Genomic DNA, 10,348 nt, shown 5'->3' on the forward strand with positions numbered 1-10,348 from the left:
ATGTATTTCCTTAAACTGTTCCTATGTTCTAAGAAAAAAACACTAAGATCTCATTCTGAGAAATTAAATATTAAAAAAAAAAAAAAGTATTTGCAATTTAAAGCTACAAGCATAAGAAAATAATTTAAAAGATACACTTCGTGTCATGAAGAGTTTCCTGGGCTGTTTTTGAGACTTTCTCTGACTAAGAAAGAAGGTGAAGGCTTCTCTTCTGAAAGCGAAGAACTTTGAAGTTCTTTGTGAAGATCTTCACAACAGCAGCTTAAATTCAGCCAATATCAGAATAAATGAATACTTGTAAATAATTATTTTGGATTATCACTCATTTTACATCTTGGTTATTAGACATTAAAACTTTTTTAGTTATGATTATGATATCAACAAGCTGTCAAAAGGCAGTAGGTTGTCTGAAGCTACAGTGGCTCAATACAGGTATATTTAGAAAATATTTGCATCGTGTATGTTGATACCACATTGTATATTTCTCCAGTGCTAAGTATGAAAGATTAGATTTCTGGGTTGCCTGGATACACTACGATTTTGCTTTTAGTAGTGATGCAACTACTTCTGGATTAGTATGAAAAAAAAATCAGTATATTTTCCCTTTTTGAAATATTGGTCACAGAAGCACACCCCTACTTGCCTTCATTAGTTCCAGGCTTAAAGCCAACACAAGATTTACTTCCCTTCCGGTGTTATTTTTATTTTTTTTTCCAGCCTGTCTCTTTTATTTATAGGTGATAAAGCTTAGCCTCAAATGCTCTAAAAGTTCCCTTTACACACCTACCTATGTATATAGAGGTTTTGATGAAGCTACACAACAGATTCAATGCACTTTTCTGATGCAGTTTAAGGAACATAATTCCAACTTACATTACAACAGTTCAAGAAAATGATACTTTCAAGAAACAAATGAACAAAAAAAATAAATTCACTTTCCTGTTCATTTTTGTGGGGTGTGGGAGCAATATATAAATGGCTGTGCATCCATAAATTAAGAGATGATGCAGTACATGCTGTCTGCCCTGCTTGGTAATTTGTTAAAAGCCACTGGAAGAGCCTGCCCACCAAGTGGAAAATTTACAAAGCCTATTTCAAGGGAAATTTGCAGGACCTGATTCTCAGGATATGATTACAAAACATATGCCTAAGTCCTTTGAAAAGCCAGATTTGACAGGTAGTCTCAAGCACAAGCATAACAGGCAACACATAGCCCACAAAGTGGTTGTACAGTAGACTTCATTTTGGTACACAGTAGTTTAGCTTTCAGAAAATGACAACCAGACAGAGCACTGCTGTTACTACCAATGTTTTATCTAATTATATCACTCCCCCAAGCTGTGAAGGCCACAATTAATTCTCTTCACCTGTCAGGAGGGATTAAAATTCACACCAAATGCCTCCTCTGCAGGTGTTTCTTCATTAATTTTGTTTCAGATTGGTGGTGTGCTTTTGAAGAGACCTTCATCATTGCATCTGTTTAGTGCACTTTGGTTAGCATTTTATTTCTGGTTGTCTCTACTGAAAGTTCTCAAGTGGGCTTGCTTGTGTCCTTTCCGGTGGTAACGGTTAGAATACTTAAAACAAAGGTGTGATCTGGGTACTCATTCCTTTCTCTGAGTTGTCTCTATTTTAATGTCAATTTAGTTGTAAAGCATACTGGGTTAGCTTCTGGGTAATTTCTGTTCCACTAGAAACTGCCACGCTTATGGATTTTTATGTAGACTATTGTTTTGCATTGCTTGGACTCCCTTGATATCAGACAAACATTACCAACAGAATTAGTGTCTTCAAACACACCTCCTTAAGTCAGATGTAATTATTACATGAGATAAAGTACAAACCAATAATAAGGCTATTATGGTGGTCTGAGGGATGACCATAAATTCATTCACAGAGTATTTCCAGGAACATGGAGAGCTACTGCTCACTTCCAATGAAGCTGGGTAGTCTTCGTTTCCTTTTATTTGAAAACCAGATTTAAGATAAACCAGATATTAAGAAAGCCAAAATAAAAAAATATGAGTAAGACCATTCCTTATGTTGGTCTTTTAAGGAGGTAATAATTTCTCAGACCACTATCTACATCAAGAGACTTATCTGCCCTGACCTATTTCCATGAATGATACTCAAAATACACGTAAAAAGTAATTTAATAAAGGTTGTAGATAATCATAAAAAGCAATATTGAAAGAAAAAAGGAAGTGTGCCAGATAAGAAGGACAGACATGTACATTGGCAACCTGCTAAACTTATTTGCTGTTGTGTAAGGTACCAGAACCCCAAAAATATGCTGATTCACTGCTGGAAAAAGTAAAACCATGAATTTTACCATCTTTCTGCATGAGAAAAATACTACTACTCAATATAGCTTTTTGATTTAACTACCGTCAGATGAGAGAAAAACAGACTGAAAAAAATCACAGATATAGGTATGAAAGTTCTTTGGCTATGTTTATTCTCTGCAGTACAGAGAGTTATTGCTTAGGATTAACTGATGATTAATTGATGAATCAATATTTCATCCAGACTGTCCTTGCATCTTTACAGCCATAGTAATAATGAAGTTTTGATACAGTAATAGGAACATCTAATCACTATGCATTTCATACAATCGGGTCAAATATTACCTATGCGGTCATATAAATACAGTAAGTAGGAGAGACTAATGAGTATTAATAACTAAAACATCATGTTTACCTATTCTACTGGTATCCCTGTGACAGGAAGAGGATCAGCTCAGAGCCTTACTTGAAAAAAGTAAAGCAGCTGAAATAGGAATAGTGGGAACTCTGGAAACACTGTTCCTGTAGCTACTTTGTATTTGATGCCTTGCTTTCTGGAAGTAAATCAACATCAGCTGATGTGATCTAAATCCAGCTTGTAGGTAGTCTTCATGGCTGACCAATTCAGCATACTGTAAACTTCCTTGCTACAGTCTACTTGACAGAATAAAAGTCACTTCTGGGACTGCAGTATTGAGAATGATTCTGCACGTCAGACTGCAGTCCCTGAGGAAAAAGCTTTTATCCTATCAGAGACTTCAGTCCCGGTCTTAAAAATCTGTACTTATGTATCTACATCTGCTTATCAGTAAAGTAAGACCTCTTATCTCCAGAATGTGCAAATATTTAGACTAAATGCATGATTAAAACAAAGTATTAAATTAACTGAGTTTAATTTAGTGGTTGTTTATATTAAATTATTAAACATTTAATCTTATAAGAGTCAGTAAGAGACATACTGTCACTTTCTCTACTGAAGTAAACCATTGAAAATTTAAGACTTTTGACTGAATTTAGGATTTTTGAATCATGGAAAAAAAAGCAGAGATTGATCAAACCATTCCACACAAAATGGTACATTTAAATGAAGATGCAGATATACTGTAGATTACAAGCACTAATATTAGTGTTTGTAGTGCTTGAAGCTGAGCCCCCCATCCCATCCACCCCTAACACTCTCTAAGTTAAATGCCAGTTTCATAAATGGTACAAAAAAGCAGTAACATTTTCATTGATGATTCTATTATGTTATTTGGAGTGTGTAAAGGAGCAAAGTCAGAAGACACGATCATTTTATCTGTGTAATACCAGGGAGCTCCAAGCGATGGAGACTTTCAAGATCTAGTTAATTATTACATAATATCTTACATTCACAATAATCCTCCGTTAACAGAGCGCTAATGGAGTCAAATGCAATATCCAATAATTGCAAAATAGAAGAAATAAGGTTGACTTGGAAATCTCAGTCATACTACTTTTCTCCATGTACACTATAGACATAGTTTGATAATTACTCCATACACTTAGCGGGAGGGAGGATTTGAAATACTCCGAATGCTTTTTAAAAATGTAAATTCTTTCTCCTTAATAAGCTGCAGTGCTGGTTCTCAGTCTGCAGAGCTATGGGTAGACCAAATAGAATGTAAGAGATGGTGGGCTACACATAACTGACGAAATCCTGACTCCCACTTTTGTCTACCAATAGGGATCCAAATTCAGACCTCGTAATAAAATAAAAGTTGTTCTTGATTACCAACAATGGTCCAGTCCACAAATACTCAGAATCATACTCGATTGTACATACTTAGTTGCAGTATTGGATGCATTCCCTGTGGTCTTCTTAAAAGTCACACTGCTAATCACACCAAAACAATGGACCTGATGAAAGAACTGTCAGGTGATATAGGTGCGTTGTAAACTGAAGATAAACTAAACGGTTAGAATGGTCACCTCTTGTCTTGAAATCCATGATCATGTTGGACCTAAAAAGAAACAAGCAGGAATTCATTTAGATTTCCTAGTTTGCCTTAAATTATGTCCTGTGAACACTTCCTAATATTCTAAAATATACTTCAAACAGATCTGACAATGATTTCTGTTTAATGTTTCATGCTCTTTACCTCTCAGTGTGGATTGTCCTAAGGGTATTCTCTACCATATTCCCATCTCTTCCCTCTGTTTGTTTTCTTCTCTCAGTCTTCCATTCCCCTGTCCTTCCCCCCCCCCCTCCCCCCCCCCCCCTTCCTTTTTCTCACCTTCATTTGGAGACTTGAAAAGGGAGAGCTAAGCCAAGGAAATGAGTTTTTCACTTTGCTCCAAAGCCAAGGAGATTTGTGGTCATCCTAATCTCTACCAGTAATGAATTCCCAAACCCAGGCACTGCTGCTGAGCAAGCCATCTTCTGCTCATATGGGCTTTACTCTCATGATTGACAGCTTCATTGCTCCTAAGGAATGCAGCTGTAAGGGCACAGCACCATTGCAAAAAATACCAACAACCCCAATGCCAACTAGACAAATAAAAATGTATTCTCCAGCATGTCTGGAGGTAATACCTTGGATAGCTCTCAGTTAACATGTATTCTTTTTTTTTTTTTTTTAATCAATGAAATACACAGTTGTGAGCTGGAAGAGTTACATACATACCCTTGTATGGCCAAATCCTTGACTAAGAAGGTGCTATTTTTACATCCTCATTTCCTGACTGCAGCTGCACCTCCAAGCCAAAAGCAGGAAGCCTGGTAAAAAAAAAAAAAAAAAAAAAAAAAAAAAAGTCTAGAATTCAATTCTTAAATTCATGTTTAAGAGCCTAATAAAGAGCTACTTGGGGATTTTTATTGTATTTATTTATTTATTTATTTTAGTTGGTGGAAACATTATTTTACTTCTCTGACTCAGAAAATGACTTTGGGTACCAAAATTTGGCCCTAAAAACAAAGACTCAGTATACTTCTTCAAAATTTTTGCTTAACTGTGAATGTTTTAGATGTCTTTTGAGGGCTTAAAATTGCATTATAGAACTTGCTTCAATTTATCATTGAAAGAATAGGTAAGACCAAGTATTTTTAAGATGTCTCTTGTTCATTGACACATTAATAGCAAAAAAATTTGTGATTCAACTGAGCAAACCCTCACCCCAACTTTTCCTGCTGTGTACAGTTAAAGAAAATACTTGATGTGCTTCATTTTTCCTAACTCTTATTATTTCAAAAAAATCACCACTTAGTGTTTTCAAGGCCATTTGTTTTTGATTAAACATTTCTGTTGTGTTTCAGAACAGAAATTTTTAATGTCTAATTCCCAGTGCCCTGTCCCTCACTATTTCAAACTGTTATTTCTAGCCTTTGCATGGCAGTCACAGGCCCCAGCTGCTCAGCTGTGGAAAACATTTTCTCCAGCAGCAGCAGCAGCTGCTGGCCACTTGGCAGGCTCCGCAGCCAGCTGCGGGACACAGGCTGCCAGCACCACTGGGGCTGTGATGCAGCTGCAATGCCGATGCAGGCGCCTCGCTGCTGATGACTTGATACCCCTCTCGCTCTTCAGCACAATACTTTGAGTGCTTGTCTCCATTTCAGTTCAAGCCATCAATGTCAAAAAGCCATTATGATTTTTAATTGGTGCAACAAATATGTGGTCATTGACAGGTCATCATGATTTCCTTACAGAATCTGAGCCTTACAGAACCTAAGCCTGACTCCCAACTTTCTTTGCTCGGTGGGCAGGCAAGTAAGCTCTCTGCCAAGCCAAAAAAAAAATATGTTTTTGTGCACTCTCACACATGACCCATATATTTGTGACTGGATTTTCAATGATGCCCCGAGGAGCTGTGATTCCTGCGATTCACTGCCACCTGGAGGAGCCTAAGTTAAGCTGGAAGACCATCAGTACCTCCAAATATGGTTTAACTGCTCAGAATGGTTTTCAGGTTTCATTTGGCACCATGGCAGAGAAATTAGGCTGGGAGCTAGGTTTAAATATAAATAAAGGTCTCTGTGAGTGTGTATGTTTTTAAATCATGCTTTATTAAAGAAAAAGAGAATTGATATAAATAAAATATGACTCCTTTTCTCAGTGAATTGTGTCCACATTGCTATATTACCTTTAATCACGCAGAGCAAACACAGCTGGATTCTTTTTTTTAGTAATTTCACCCTTTCCTCATTTTCAAATGGACCTATTTATTTTATTATAAATAATATTCATGAGATACATAAAAGCTTTAACATTTTATAAACTATACTGTATTACTGTTTACTTAGTCATTTGCAAATTCAAATGATTTTAGCAAGTGTTAAAGCTCTGTCGTGTCTTTAGTTTCCTGACTATTCAAATTCTAGTATCAAAACTCTCGTTACCAAATAATTGTGAGATAGTCCATAGTGTTTTCTAGAATGATAATAAACATTGCAATAAAAATATTTTCTCAGCATTCTGGAGGTATTGAAATTAACAGGACAGATTTAATAAAAAATTCTCCTCCTATTTTGTCTGATATTTTGCCAATTAAATGTAATTTCAGTTCTGACGTTATAAGGCTGTGTATGCACTCCCAAAGTGCTCTTTAAAGTATATATTTACCTAGTAAATATTACTAAGTTTTGAGAGCAGTTTATAATTCACATCATGGACTGGATACACATTGATTCTTAGCAAAGGTTTTCAAGTAAGATTTTAAACATATATTGTTAATGATTTTGCTCTCTACCCAACAATTGCAGTACAAGTGAAAGTGCAAATCCCTCCAGCCAAGCATCCAAGGAGACATCTCTGATGGGCTGTGCAAATATTTGGCAAAAACCCATCTGAGGCCTCTTTAAATTAACCTTTTACATGGCAGAACATAAAAACCCTCTTCGGACTCCCTTTGGATTCATAAGATGCTGATAGGAAGAGAGAAGGAAATTCTTCTCGATGCACACTGATAGCCTATGATTTTGCCATAATGGCCACTATCCAGCAAGTTTGGTCTGTGTTTTCTTCCTAGGCCATACACCCACACATTGAGCATGGTTCCAAAGGTGCTAGCACAAGTTTGCTCACCTCATCAGTCCTTACACCCTTGCCTCCATCATGCAACCCAAGGTAGATAAGAGTTTTTGTGAAGGAAAGTATGGTGGATCTGCACTACTTGCAAGATTAAATCATACCAGTCCCTAAGTTTGCAAAATTGATCTTTCATTCATACATGATGAAGTAGTCCCACCTACTAGACTTTTTTCCTCTGGGCTGCATTAGATAAATATATTACAAGAACTAACTCTTCAATCTGGATGTTGCTTTTAGATATTTTGTCCATAAACACTCAGAAACTGTAGCACTGAAAAAAAGATCTTTCAAGGCTAAACAGAAGTTATTTGATCTTAGACAGTAATTTAAAACAATGCTGATTTTTGTCATTGGAGAAAAACATAAAATCCCTCCCTTGAAAACCAAAGTTTACATAAAAGTAAGATAAATAACTTTTGCTCTTACATATTTGTATAGAACAAATCAACATCTTCAAACCAAACATTAATATTTTATTTTAAATCTCTCAGGTCTAATCTCAATGAAATTCTTTATTATTTAGTTTTAGAGCTATACTATCTGATAAGTTTTCCTTTTGCCTATGAAGAATAGAATTCCCTAAGCATTACTATTTTTATTATGCTCTTCGTCATGTCAACCAACTTCAGACTTGACTGGAAAGTTGGCAGACTCATCTGAAAAAAAAAAAAAAAAAGATCCAGCTAATTACAGTGTTTTGAGAGAGTTCTAGAAATTGGCTAATGAAAATTTAGCTTCAAAATTCTCCATTAAATATATATATATATATATAATATTATTATTATTTTATATTATTACTAAATTTTCAATTTGAATCCAAAAATTGCTGAGCACCCTGTCAGCTCAGAAGAACACTTATTTAAAAATATAGCCTGGCAAATTAAAGTAGCCCTCTGTCTGTATAGGACTTCATTTCCTGTTATATTTTCCATTAAAATATTAACAGACATTATTGAAATCTTTATGACCAACAAGACTTTTATAATCTCTCCCCCCTAGAAATAAGCCCTTTTTCGTTTTTTTTTCTTTTTTTTTTTTTTTTCCTTCCCTGCCAGATTTCTCTCAAGTTCTTTCTTTCTTTATGGATCGAGCATTATTCTGTATATTTTTGTCATATTTTGTCAATATTTTTCTTTTAATTTCGCATATCATAGCCTTTCTCTTCCTCCTTTCTTGAAAGGTTCCTGGTCTTTCTGTCCTCTCCTCTAGGCTTTTTGTTTGTTTCATACATTTTTAATTTCTCATTGGATTTGCTACCACTCCCCTTTTCCTTTCCAACATTTTTTTCCCTATGCTCTTTTCCCATATATGTCTTCCCCCACATTTCCTGAAGCTCTCCTTCCTTATTACCATGTAGCTTTATCTTGGAGAATTACCTACACTTGCAATTAGCCATTAACTTGTGTGAGTATGTTAGGAGAAGAGAGGTTACTGTATTTGAGTTTAGCTGTATGTAAGGTTAGTTGAATCACCTCCATACCTAATGATGGTGAATAAACTGTGGAAAGATGGTTTGTCCCCAGTGACCTAGAACTGGGTACTGACCTGGCCCCCTTGCTGCTCCCTGGGAACAAAGAGCTATTGTATGCTTTAAGTAGACCTCCTCCTCTTGAGTCATCCGTGAAGAAATCCTTAACACAGAGTAGCTTCCCCCCCAAGTTTAATACATCGTGCTGGTTGGTTTCCTGGTGGGCAAGGTTGGAGACTGGATTATCTGTGGCTAGAATAATTTTCTAGACAAGCTTGGCTTTGAGAGTAGAGGAACTCTGTCCATGAGAACTGAGGAACCACAGCTCCCCAGTCACCCCAGACTGGCTGTAAGGGAGTCTCCAGTCACTTCCCTTTACTCATTTGTTAACAGAGAGAATGAACATCAGGCAGCTTAAAATACAAAGGGAATAGGTAATTTCTTGAAGTCTAGCAGTAAGTACAATAACGGCAGGAGATGAGGGAAGAAGAGGTGTGGTGTTTTTTATCATTATTATTATGTGTTGTGTTTTTTTTTCTTATTTTGAGGGAAAAGAAAGCATGTGTAAAATGCTATTACTGAAGTGGAAAGTTGTTGCCTAAAGCTAAATTTAACAGAATACTAGACTTAATTGCTCTTTGAAAAATTTCTAAGGGAGCTAAGATAACCATAGGCAGTTCTTTGGCTTACTAATTTTTCATCTTCATGGGAGGACACAACTAAAGCATGCAGGCAGGGGACACTGGCCTGAGGTTTACTGAACAGAAAATGAGAAACTATTGAGCAGAAATTGCTGGATGTAACAAAGAATAAAGTGAGTAGCTGACAAAAGTTACAGACACCATGAGAAATGTTACAGTACTGAGAGAAATGACCAACTTTCGCACACATAGATATCTTCATAGATAATTATAGGGGAGTACTGAAGGTCTTTTAGGGAGTATGGCCTTGTGTTGCCAGCAGTACCCAGGTAAGTGTATCAGCAATACCAATCAGCATAATCAAGATAACCATACAAGTACTACTGGTAATTAGTACAATGCAAGACTAATGTTACCTTGAGAAGATGACCAGAGATACCAAATTTTGATACAAATGTAGCAAACCTACCTGGGAAAAACAGTAATTACACTTCGCTCTTTTTTTTTTTTTCTCTTTATTTTTTTTTTTTTATTGGGCCTTCCTGAAAGTATCTTGGGGAAAAAGAAGAATTGGAAAATGGAGAGAAGGAAGGCCAAAAGCATCTGTCTAGTGTGTTCCTTCATAGGTATGTGTTGTGGTTTAACCTGGCTGGCAGCTAAACACCACACAGCCGTTCACTCACCCTCCCCCCTCCCTCTCTGGGATGGGGGAGAGAAACGGGAAAGTGAAGCCAGTGAGTTGAGATAAAGACAGTTTATTAAGACAGGAATATAATAATAACAATAATAATAATAATAGTGATAATGATAATAGTATTAACAATAATAATAATAATGTGTAAGAAACAAGTGATGCACAATGCAATTGCTCACCACCCGCTGACCAATGCCCAGCCTATCCCCGAGCAG

The 10,348-nt window shown here is 36.2% G+C and overlaps 1 long non-coding RNA gene across 1 annotated transcript; it reads right to left on the reverse strand.

Annotated features, from left to right (window-relative positions):
* Positions 1-1,164: 1,164 nt before the first annotated feature.
* Positions 1,165-4,789, reverse strand: LOC308193741. Its single transcript, XR_013949891.1, has 2 exons — positions 4,541-4,789; positions 1,165-4,267 (listed from the first exon to the last, which is right to left on the reverse strand). It is a non-coding gene; the product is annotated as an uncharacterized lncRNA (long non-coding RNA).
* Positions 4,790-10,348: the final 5,559 nt, after the last annotated feature.

Source organism: Anser brachyrhynchus (genome assembly GCF_964034855.1).
Source record: "Anser brachyrhynchus genome assembly, chromosome: 4".
NCBI lineage: Eukaryota > Metazoa > Chordata > Aves > Anseriformes > Anatidae > Anser > Anser brachyrhynchus.